Source organism: Natator depressus, chromosome 1, assembly GCF_965152275.1.
Source record: "Natator depressus isolate rNatDep1 chromosome 1, rNatDep2.hap1, whole genome shotgun sequence".
In the NCBI taxonomy this organism is placed as follows: domain Eukaryota; kingdom Metazoa; phylum Chordata; order Testudines; family Cheloniidae; genus Natator; species Natator depressus.
In genome coordinates, this window is record NC_134234.1 from 105,961,222 (window position 1) to 105,973,731 (window position 12,510).

Below are 12,510 nucleotides of genomic sequence, written 5' to 3' on the forward strand. Positions count from 1 at the left end.
AAAGGCTTTAAAACAACTCTTATTTGTTCCTGATTTTCAGTATAAAAATGAACATTTTTATTTAAAGAAATAAAAAATATTATTAATTTATTTTAAGCTTCATCATCTGGCATGGATGACATGTTGTTGTCCCTTCTCTGAGAAGCTGATTTATGAGATTAATAGATGGTACAAACAAGAAACTCTGGGATGAAATGAGACTTTTGCCATTGATTTCAACTGAGCCAGAATCTCATACCAAATGACTAGAGAAGAAATTGGCTATGAACCAGCTTTTAAGTATTGTAGATTTTCACTTCTTTAAAAAATATATATATATTTCGAACACTTTCTCCTTTCACTCTCTTGCTACAATTGATGGAGTGATGTTGAAAGGTTCATGAAAGATGTATTTTTAGGGATGGCTTTGAATAATGGTAGTTTTGTACAGGATGGGAGACTATTCCAGTCACAGGTTACTACATGTCAGAAGGTACAAAGCTGAGCGTGGGAGGAGACAAAAGAAGCAGATAGGCAGGAAGATCTGACACAGTGGAAAAAGTGAGATAAGGAGTCAGAACAATAAGACCTGTGATGTAGCCAGGGCTGGAATTGTGCACCAGTTTAATTGTCAGGGCTGGGAACTTGGAAATGATGCATAAGTGAATGGAAGCTAATGAATAGATTAGAAAATGGGAGTGATGCTTTGATGAAGATGAAGAGGAAGTGAGGAAGATGATTTTGTCATTCACATTTTTGATGGACTGAGTGGATGGGAATTAAGAGAGAAACGGGAGGCAAGATTTGAAAAGACTTCCAAAGGCAATGTCAGAGATGACCAAGGCATGGACAAGGATTTTATAGACAGGAATGCTGATGAAAAACAATTTCTGGAAATAAAAAGCATGAACTGTGGAAACAGCTTGGAAGGTGGAGGGGAATGAATAGAGGAGGCAAGTGTGATGCTGAGATTGTGAGCCTAGGTGACGGAGATGAAAGTGTAACTAATAGCAGTGATAGAAAAGGGAGGGACAAATAAGGGGGAAAATAAATTCTGTTTTTAACCAGATAACTTCCAACTGGTGGCAGAATGTCTATGCTGAGATATTGGCAATGGTATTAGAGATGCAAGACCGAACAGAGAGGGGAGAGTCAGGAGTGAAGAGAGATTCTCAAGATGGTGCTACTGGGTGAATAAAGGATGTTTGAATGACCTCATTTGCATGCATTTGAATTAGGGGCGGGGGCTGTATTTGGAATTTCCAGGCTCTCTGTTGGTATTGACTGTTTTAAAAGTACTATAGAAGTTTATTACGGTTTTTAATGAAAGTAAATGATAAATGGTTTAAAGGTTAATTTCAGGTTGTCTTGTTTTGTGTTTGCTTTTGTGTCTAGGTATGGATTGAATTTAGATTTATTAAGAAAGTTATTGTACTGTGAGTTAAAATAAATGTAGGCTAATTATTGTACGTGTTTCTTTTCTAGTCCTATGGATGTGCATGATCCTTTACAATCTCATAGTTACGACAGGTCCTTTCCTTGAGGGACATGAAAGCTACATTGGACATTTACAGAACAAAGAGACATAGTGTCGGGGCAGATCAGCATGCATTTGATCTGCAGTGGGAATCTTGGTGAAGGAAGTGTGTTCTAAGGACTGAAGGGAGAAAGTTTGGCTCATACTGAAGGGGGAAAAGGTATGATCACTGTGGACAAAAAAAGAGCATTAAGGAAAGGCCTGGAAAGAAGCTTGAAACAGAGTGTAGATAGACATGCACTATGATTTAGACAGAGTCAGAGCTGATTATAGAGTCTCAGTGGTCAGAAAGAGGATAATTGTTAAATGTTTATGGGGTAATAATTATATTATTATTTTCATATTGAAGTTATTAAATAATAATCTACTTTAAGTGATCAGGTATATTAGCATTTAGAAATTGACATATTCCATTTAAATATGTATATTAGAATCATCGTTTGAAAGGACACTGGATGGATTAGGGACTGGTGACAGGTTTGGAAGCTATTCAACTCTAGATCACCAACTTCAGTCTAAACCATGTTGGTAATGTCCATACTAGTTACAGTTTTATGGCTGTTTGGTAGTATGTGTGAGTTGGGTGGGTGGCCTCAGTGGAATGCTTGCTGGACAGCTGTTTTTAAGTCCTCCCCTCTGATGTCTGCTCCTTCCACCACCTTCTATCTTTTAAAATTAGCTACACTACTTGTGCAAAAACTATATGTGCAATAATAAACAATTTACAGGCATTAAAGAGTGGGAAAATGCATATACACTTACACTCACTCACATTAGTAACCATGCAGCTCACATCTATCAGGAAAAGACATGTCACTATGTGGCATTTCCTAACCAGTATTTCCTCTTATGATTTTTTGGTGCCAGTAAGAAAATCTCACATTAACTTCATGTATAAAGTAGCTACTGCAATGAAGTAACTGGATTAGTCATTAAAATCTGAATTGATCATCACTTCTTTGCTTGATCACTGAGAATATCATTCCTCCAATTTAAATGATAAACTTCATTTGTCAAAAAGGACAATGAAAAAGCAGTGAAGGAAAGTGAGTGGCTTAGAAAAGAGCACAAGAGACTGTTTTCAAAGTGCACTGTTTTGGCTGACCGAATGTCTCATGCCTCAAAATTTTTGTGTGTATTTGGCGCCCCTCTTTTCTAAAGAATACTAGAACAATGTGAAGTTAAGTGGTGATTATTCTAGAATTGCACATGAGTATCCCTATTGATGGGATAAGTGCATCCCTATGGCACACAAATTTGGAATCTTCTAGAAGGCAGTGCTTTTGGAGCCACTCAACCCAACTTTCCATGATGCAGGACACTCTGAGGGTATAAAAAGTGGCCATCCTTCAGGTTTCAACTGCTAAGGGTACAGCAAGCAAGCAAGGCAAGAGTTTTCTAATAACTCTTTTGCCTCTAAGCATTTCATAAACAAACAAAACTCTTTGTAATAGTCTGCCCAACCCACTTTTTTCATGCATTAAATTGCATAAATCACTTGTTAACCCACCCACCCCATATATTTTAAACCATTTTCCCTACACCTGAATATCAACCAGCCCTCCTAGTTTTGTGTCCATTTCCATTTTGTATGTCTTGCTGCATGTCCCATGACCCAGGTGGACACACTGCAGTTGCCTACACTATTTGTCATTTCCCTTTTCCCTGATTTGAATCTTAGGCAATTGACCATTTTTATCCACCTTGGAACTTTGCCAACAATATAGTATTTATTAACCTTATGTCGTAGTCTTAGATGTGCATACATTAAGATAAATGTTTTTAGTAGGTTTTGCCTGAACTAATAGCATGAATAAACCCAACTACACCTAATACTTCAACCAAGATAAGAATTATTTTTAAAGTAATGTGACTTATGTGGGCAGATGTACAGAAGCAGTTGTTGAAATCACATCATTCCCCCATTATCCCGAAGCAGCATACATCTTTATCTACAAAATGTCCATTAGAAATTTCATTTTAAAAGTGAGATATCACTGGACTCATTCTACAAATCGTTCCACCATGACTGGAATTATTTTAGAGCACTGTGTTAAAAAGTCTTCTCCTTGACTTTGTGTCCAAGATAAATGGAGATTCTGACTCCAATCTAATGAAAAATGTAGCTTTTATTATTAGTTTATCAAACTATTATGTGGAGGGTTTTTTTTATATATAGTGCTACCTCTGAACATTATGTGTTACAGTTGTTGGAATTAAGGATGAAGGTTCTGTATCTCAGAGAATTAGAGATTTTTATGAGAGTTTATAGGTTTCACAATTTGCTAGCTCTTCCTTTGTATAACTTAATGCTGTAGAGTCTCACTGTATTTTCACTCATGCTGATTTCATTTCAGTGTAGCCTCATTGTCCTCAGTGGAGTTACTCCTGATTTATACAGGTGTTTTGGGGAGGAAAATCAGATTTTCTTTCTTTCTTTCTTTCTTTCTTTCTTTCTTTCTTTCTTTCTTTCTTTCTTTCTTTGTGACTCAGTTTAAAGAGCAACATTTATTTTTCTTAACTAAAGACCACTGTATTTTGCTGGTGGATGCACCCTTGAAGCTACACTGGCACAAACAGTGTTTTATATATAGTGTACCTATTATATACATGTTTAATAGATATAATATATATGCTGCATCTATTTTTGATAGAATTGTCTCTTCCCCAGCTCTGCTCCTTTTTTCATAGTCTCTCTTAAGTTGAATATAAACGTTCAAGTTCTGACTGAACTCTCAAACCCCCAATTGTTTGTTTCTGTCTGAAATCAGGCAAACTAAGTTTTCCCAGTTGTCATTAGAAGATACATAGTTAGGGCTCCATGTCTGTTACGGAGATTGCGGAAGGCACGGATTCTGTGACTTTCTGCGACCTCTTTGACTTCTGCAGGGGCCAGTGTGGCTGATCCCAGGGCCGCCCAAGCATCTGGTTCCGGGGCCAACTGCTCAGGTGGCCCTGGGGAAAGACACACCAGCTGCTGCTCCAGCAGCCCCCAGCAGCGGTGCCGGGGTGGTTGGAACAGCCGTGGTCCATGGCCCCGAGCAGTTATCCCTGGGAAGCCAGCCAGAGCAGCCGCAGTCTGCTGGCCACAGCAGTTGGTGCCGCTGGCCCCAGCCACCCTCTCCTAGCAGCAGTCCCTGTGGTCCCCCAGCAGCAACCCCCCACACCTTCCAGCGCCCCACCCCAAGATTTAATCACAGGTATTTTTAGTATAACTCATGGACAGTTCACAGGCCATGAATTCTTGTTTATTGCCCGTGACCTGTCCATAACTTTTACTAAAAATACATGTGACTAAATCGTAGCCTTACACATAATACAGCCCCTTCCCTGAAGACCTTGCAATTCATTAACAGTTACAGCACAGTGCAATGATACAAGTCACAGCAGTGGAATTAGGTGTGTTTATTAGCACCCACCTGCTTTGCACAGCAGGTGGGGTTTTAAGATTGATTTGAAATGATTCGAAATATGGCTTTTTGTTTTGTCCCATCATAAGTGATGGGAGAGGGTTGGGCAGAGCATTGGGAACAACAGGAGTGAGAAGGAAGAATTTAGATCAGAGAATTAGTTGTAGGTGGCAACAGAGTTGTGCAATGCTTTATAGATGGGAATGAGAACAGAATATGAACAGAATACCGAAGAGGGGGGACAAAAGCAAAGAGGGAGAGACTATAGGGGAGAGAAAAAGAGGAAGGATATAAAAGAGGAGATTATACTAGTCAAGGTGCAAAATTACTAAGTCTAACTAAATAGGAAAAGCTAGTAAAGCACTAGATGCATATAACTGCATATAGCATCATCTCTAATATTTGCAGTACCTAGTGTTCTGCTTTGGTGTGTATAATTTGCACATATCCAAGCTAAGTAGTGTGCTCTCTCTGGAAAGATAAGAAAACATTGTAAATGGTATTTCTGTGTACACCAGTTGCCCAAAAGTTAGTTTCACAGAGCTCATTATAACTCAGAATTAAACTACTAATAATGTACAGCCTGAAATCACCAATATTTTTTCAAATATAACTATTTTTTAAAAACTTCCAGCCTAAATTTTCAAAAGTGAGGTGTGATTTTGGTTGCCTCCATTTTGAGACATTTAAAAGGGACCTGATTTTCAGAAAATGTTGAGCACACACTTGGCAACAATCAGCCTTCATTAAGACCTCTCAAATTGGGCATCTAAAATTCGTCAGTCAATTATGAAAATTTAGGTGGTAATGTGCATATAGTATATACATCTGTCATGATTTTAAAGTTAGATAATAAATACTAAGTTTCAAAAGTATAGTTTCCCTGTACTTAGCAGGCAATTATGGTATCTTAGATTCTGTGATGCGGTAACTTAGTAAATGTTGACTTTTTAAGGGAAACCGCTATTTATGTGGCCATTTTGGTTCTGTGTCTCATACAGGGTCAATCCTGAGAGTTGTTGAATGCTTCCTGTGAGGTGCACAATACCATCAACTCCCACTGAATTCACTAACACAAGAACTGTAGTGTAATCTCTTTATCATGAAAGTTGAACTTACAAATGTAGAATTATGTACAAAAAATAATCACATTCAAAAATAAACAATGTAAAACTTTAGAGCCTATAAGTCCACTCAGTCCTACTTCTTGTTCAGCCAATCGCTCAGACAAACAGGTTTGTTTACATTTGCAGGAGATAATGCTGCCCGCTTCTTGTTTATAATGTCACCTGAAAGTGAAAGCAGATGTTCACATGTCACTTTTGTAACTGGCATTGCAAGGTATTTATGTGCCAGATATGATAAACATTCGTATGCCCCTTCATGCCTCCAGGACACCATTCCAGAGGGCATGCTTCCATGCTGATGATGCTTGTTAAAAAAGATAATGCGTTAATTACATTTGTGACTGAACTCCTTGGGGGAGAATTGTATGTCTCCTGCGCTGTGGTTTTACCCGCATTCTGTCATATATTTCATGTTATAGCTTTCACTGCAGATTTGACAAAACACAAAGAAGGTACAAATGTGAAATTGCTAAAGATAACTACAGTACTCAACCCCAGGTTTATGAATCTGAAGTGCCTTCCAAAATCTGAGAGGGATGAGGTATGCAGCATGCTTTCAGAAGTCTTAAGAGAGCAACACTCTGATGCAGAAACTACAGAACCAGAACCACCAAAGAAAATCAACCTTCTGCTGGTGGCATCTGACTCAGACGATGAAAATCAACATGCATCGGTCCACATTGCTTTGAATTGTTATTGAGCAGAAGTTATCATCAGCGTGGACGCATGTCCTCTGGAATGGTGGTTGAAGCATGAAGGGACATATGAATCTTTAGCGCATCTGGCACATACACATTTTGCGACGCCGGCTACAACAGTGCCATGCAAATGCCTGTTCTCACTTTCAGGTGACATTATAAACAAGAAGCGGGCAGCATTATCTCCTGCAAATGTAAACAAGCTTGTTTGTCTGAGCGATTGGCTGAACAAGAACTGGGACTGAATGGACTTCTAGGTGCCAAAGTTTTACATTGTTTTGTTTTTGAATGCAGTTATTATTTGTACATAATTCTATATTTGTAAGTTCAACTTTCATGATAAAGAGATTGAATGTATTAGGTGAATTGAAATACTATTTCTTTTGTTTTTTACAGTGCAAATATTTGTAATTAAAAAATAAATATAAAATGAACACTGTACACTTTGTATTCTGTGTTGTAATAGAAATCAATATACACCTCTACCCCAATATAACGCGACCTGATATAACATGGGTTCACATACAATGCAGTAAAGCAGGCCTCCCGCCCTTCCCAGGGTCTGGGAGGCAGGAGCTGTGGGGGGCACTTTTGGGGGCCCCGCAGGCCTAGAGTGGCCGGGGTGATTAGCGGGGGGCTGGGAGCAGCCCACTCTGCTTCCCTCGCCCCAGCCCCAGCCATGTCACTTGGGGGAGGGGGCTTGGAGGATGGGATTCCCCCTCCTCCCCCGCACTCACCGGCAGCGGCAGAAGCAGAGCAGCCCAGCCCCAGCCCGCTCCACTCCGCCAGCTCCCAGCCTTGGCGCTCTGCTTCCCGCCCCTGGTGAGTGCTGTGGTTGTCCTTTCCCCAACCTCTCCGCACTCACTGGTGGCGGGAAGCGGAGTGCCGTGGCTGGAAGCTGGTGGAGTGGAGCCGGTGGGGGCCAGGCTGCTCCGCTTCTGCCGCTGCTGGTGAGTGCCTGTCAGGGGGCGGGGGTGTGGACAGGGGCAGTCAGGGGACAGGGAGCAGGGGGCTTGGGTAGGGGGTGGGGTGCTGGGGGTGATTAGGGACGGGGGGTCTCTATAGGGGGCAGTCAGGGGACAAGGAGCAGGGGGGGCCAAAGCAAGTTCGATATAACGCGGTTTCACATATAACGGTAAGATTTTTTGGCTCCCGCGGACCGCGTTATATAGGGGTAGAGGCGTATTTGAAAATGTAGAAAACATTCAAAAATATTTAAATACATTGTATTCTATTATTGTTTAACAGTACGATTAATGGCACAATTAATTTTTTTAATGGCTTGACAGCCCTAGCAGGAGCCAATTCAGTAGGCCTGCTAGATTGGGTTCCATTCAAAATCTGGCCCAGAGAAGGAGGAGGTGGTACCCATCTTACACTTTTAGCCTTTGGATATAGGGGACCCAGGTTCAACTCCCCACTCCGGCTGAGCGAGAGAAAGGATTTGAGTTAGGGTCTCCCATCTCTCTGGAGCCCCACTGACCTGTGGGGTATTCTGATGTGGGACTCCTTCAGTCTCTCCTATTTAAGCTGTTCTGCTTTGGATAAATGAAGAGTCATTGCAGTAGGGGGACTGGACCATTGTAGCAGGGGCACTGCTTCCGTCTCTGTTGTGGGTGCACTAACAACCAGGCTACAGAGTCATTGTCAGTCTTTTTCTCTCTGGCCCAATGACTCTGTAATTATTTACACACAGTGAAATAGTTTCAACAGGAGATATTGAGGGAGCTCCACATCAGAATATCACATAGATCAGTGGTTAGAGCACTAAGAGATGAAAGACCCCCATTCAAATCATTTCTTCCCCTAGGGAATTGAACCTGGGTGTCTCATATCCCAAGTGACTGGTGTAACCAGTGGACTAAAAGTTAGAAGGTGGGTAGCACCACCACCTCCTCACCCCTACCCCCATTTAGTGTGGAGTGAGGCAGGTAAGTGACTCATTCTTACAAGAAACAGCTTCCCTGTTGTGTACTGCAAGCAGAGATAGGCGGCTCCTTGGAGCCCTGACTTGGGGTATGGCTACACTGCAACTAGGCACCCACAACTGGCCTGTGCCAACTGACTTGGGCTCAGGATAAGGGGCTATTTCATTGCAGTGTAGACTTCTGCATTTGGGCTGGAGCCCAGATGCTGGGACCCTGTGAGGTGGGAGGATCCCAGGGCCCGGGCTCCAGCCTGAGACTGGAAGTCTACACGGACCAGCTGTGGGTTGTTCATTGCAGTGTAGACATACCCTTAGGCACATAACCCTGAGAGAGGGGCAGGGTTTAGGACATACCCCTCTGGTTGGCATCTCCCGTTGGCTAGATAGATGTGTGGGGACTTTTGTGGATCACATTCTGAGGCACCTGTCTCTCCCCATTCATTATATAGGGAGCTTAGGTGCCTAACCCAGGCTTTGTGGATCGCTGTGTTGTTCCTGTTATTTTTCTAGGTAACTAAAAGTTAGGCGTTGCAAAACTGAGTATCACAAGGCCTTAATTCCTCTGTGGATCTGGGCCTGAGACATTAGAAACCAAAAGACTCTAGCCAGGTAGGGCTGAGAGTGGCCTGCCAAAAGCAGATAAGAACCAGAGTGCAGCTTGAATTCTGTGATGGGAAAAGGGGAGGATCCCATGGAACTAGTGTTAACATTTTTTCCCTTTCCCATTGTAGCTCCTTATTACATTCTTTTCCAAAATGTAGCCTTCATTAACCACTTGGAGCTTTGTCATCAAGCATCTCACATATTCTCTCGCTTTACTCCTTCCACCAGAGGCAATGCTTCATCCCAGTAATTGGCCAATAGATATGATTTATTTGTTATTCAGTGTAGCAATAATCATGATTAACTCATTTGGCATTGTTGGGGTTATGGCAGGGAAAATGTATTTTATGTTGTATTAATAAATATCTTCATATAGTAAAGTGCTATTGATTGACAATACTAATTGTATCTGCATTTGGCAGAAATATGAACATTTTTACAGTTGGTATTTTTAGATGTGTGTAGACATCTATAAATATAACTAATTTTAACAAAGTTTAGGCTTTTTTGCCCCTTATATTGACTTTCTGAAAGTGATTACTTTAAGTCGCAGTTCACTGAATTCCCAGTTACGCATGTGCTTAAGTCCCATTCCTATTCAGCAGAACATCTCAACATGCACTTAAATGCTTTGTCCAGTCACGGCTATAGGGAAGGATTCCTGGTAACTCAGAAGGAGCAGAATCAGGCCCCTAAGTAGCATATTTGTGTACAAGTAGTTTAATATTTTAATATTTACTTCCCAAACCTTCACCAAGAGTTGGCATTTAATCAGCTCTTCTTTTCTCATCCCTCCATTTGTGTGTGCTCCAGTATCTGAGTAAATTTGAGGATGTGCTCTGAAGGGCCAAATTAAGGTACCAAACTCTGGAATTTGTTTTTCCAGTTCTGCACAGATCATTACTTACACTCGTCTGCCATAATTTGTGCATAATACCTTAGTTAAAGCTATGATTATGATCAAAACAGGATTAAGATGCTAATGGGCTCTCTTTGAGCTACTACTGAGCAGCTCAGTGAAGCTGATAATCAGGCCCAGTGAGAGGAGATGCAGGCCCATTATTTTCTTAAGTGATCTCCCATATTTTCTGTATGACTTGCACATGTCACTGCTTGGACCAACTGCTCACTTTCTGGTAAACTCATGACTGTATGGTTATATGTATTACAATAGCACTAGGGGCTCTCGTCATGGACCAGAACCCCATTGTACTGTGTACTATACAAACACAGAGCAAAAAGACAGTAATACCTAGTGTATAAAATTAAAGATAACATATGTCTCTCTGAAAATTTACCTAATAATCCTCTACAGCAGTGGTTCTCAAAGCCGGTCCGCTGTTTGTTCAGGGAAAGCCCTGGTGGGGCGGGCCGGTTTGTTTACCTGCCGCGTCCGCAGGTTCGGCCGGTCACGGCTCCCACTGGTGGACGCGGCAGGTAAACAAACCGGTCCAATGCGCCAGGGGCTTTCCCTGAACAAGCGGCAGTCCGGCTTTGAGAACCACTACTCTGCAGGCCGTCTTCTCCTGAGAGATACATATTGGTGGTGAAATCCTGGAAGAAATGTCGATGGATCATGGCATTACTCTATTATTGAAGAAAGGCATAAATGAGTTACAATGGGTATTATGGGTCAGCTTTTCAAAATTAAGCATGTGCCATTGTGTGCATACATTTGTATGTGTCTAACTTATTTGCAAAGATAGCCATGCACTGGGTCAGTCATGTTCCTAACTAACCATATGCACAAGCTGATGCCTGATATGTGGCTCCTTCATGAAGCCATGAGCATGGGCATGTACCTGGCACGGTTCACCCCCATCCCTGATGCCTGTCCATTTTGTGGTGTGAGGGAGACCTTGGCATATGCCTATCTGAAATGCACCAGGTTGCAGCCCCTATTCTGGCTCCTCCAGCACCTCCTGTTGAGATTCTGGCTTCACTTTTCCCCACACCTCTTCATATATGCACACCTGTCTGTGAGCCCACAAAGTCGCGAGACCTCCTCGTCAGCCTGCTCCTGGCACTGGCCAAAGTAACCATTTACAATGCCAGGAGGAGGATGCTAGATGGGGAGGTGCTCTGTGACTGTGGGGCCTATTTCCGTTCCTCCCTTGTCTCACATGTCCAGGCAGAGTTCCTCTGAGCGACATCCGCTGGCTCCCTAGACAGCTTTGAAGAGCAGTGGGCACTGTCTGGAGTTCTCTGCTTGGTGTCCCTCTCTGGATCCCTAGTTTTGAACCTTTGATCTCCACTTCTGACCCTGTTGCTCTTTCGTTGTCCCCCATATTCATTTGGATCCTGGGTCCAGTGGCTCCTCCCACAAGGCTGGGGGAGGAGCTTTTAGACATGAGCAGGCTTGTGCCCGCCCACCTCCAGGAATTCAATCAGGCCTGATATGCACTTGCACATAGTGTATTCAGACACTTTTAAACTAGGATCACATAAATATATGTGCATAGTGCCATGCACCCAACTTGAAAATCAGGCCCTGAAAGCGGCAAGACTTTGGCTCATCCTGCTTCCAGGGATTATATATTCCGTATGTCAAGAAAGTGGTATATCAGTTTAAAGCTGAGGTGCCTTAGCTTTGGTTCTTTGTTCGGTTTTTTTATTCCCTTAGTATATTATATTTATACTTATGCTACTTCATTACTACTTTAGTCTTGAAGGGAGTCTTTAACAAATAATAGCTCTTCGGATAGGTGGAGCATTACTTTATATGAAGACCAAGAACAAATTTTATTAAATGAAGTCTATGTAGTAAAATAACCCTGCGACTAGTTTGGCATCCTTGTCCTTGGTCCAAGTGGACTTGTTATTTGTCTGGCTTTCAGGATAAATTATATAGAAATTCTGCTCTGTTTGCAAGTCTAAATCTGAAAGTCTTATTCCCCTGGGTATATTCCTTCATCTTATATCAACAGTCCTTTCTACATACTGACTGAACAGAAAATATGGGAGATCACTTAAGAAAATAATGGGCCTGCTATGTATGACACTCCCCTGCAGGCTCTAAGATGTACAGAAAATCATTTCTATTACCTCTCTTTTTGATAAGTATGTTTTCTCTCTCTCTCTCTCTCTCTCTCAGAATTCTGATGAGTTTAAGATCTAGAACTACATGTAATGAACCAATGAACACTTTTCTTTGGATTTAATTGTATTTATAGAGAGGTGGCGTGTAGGAGGTAGGGGAGCACAAAATCCCTATAGTTCGGCGGATTTT

The 12,510-nt window shown here is 41.8% G+C and overlaps 1 protein-coding gene and 1 long non-coding RNA gene across 5 annotated transcripts in view; one reads left to right on the forward strand and one right to left on the reverse strand.

The window, feature by feature from the left end:
- Positions 1-12,510, forward strand: part of MYO16 (myosin XVI) — a 576,974-nt gene that overhangs the window by 370,353 nt on the left and 194,111 nt on the right. The gene's annotated exons all lie outside the window — the stretch shown is intronic.
- LOC141993831 (uncharacterized) overlaps positions 1-12,510 on the reverse strand; it is a 30,537-nt gene that overhangs the window by 1,747 nt on the left and 16,280 nt on the right. The window lies entirely within an intron of this gene.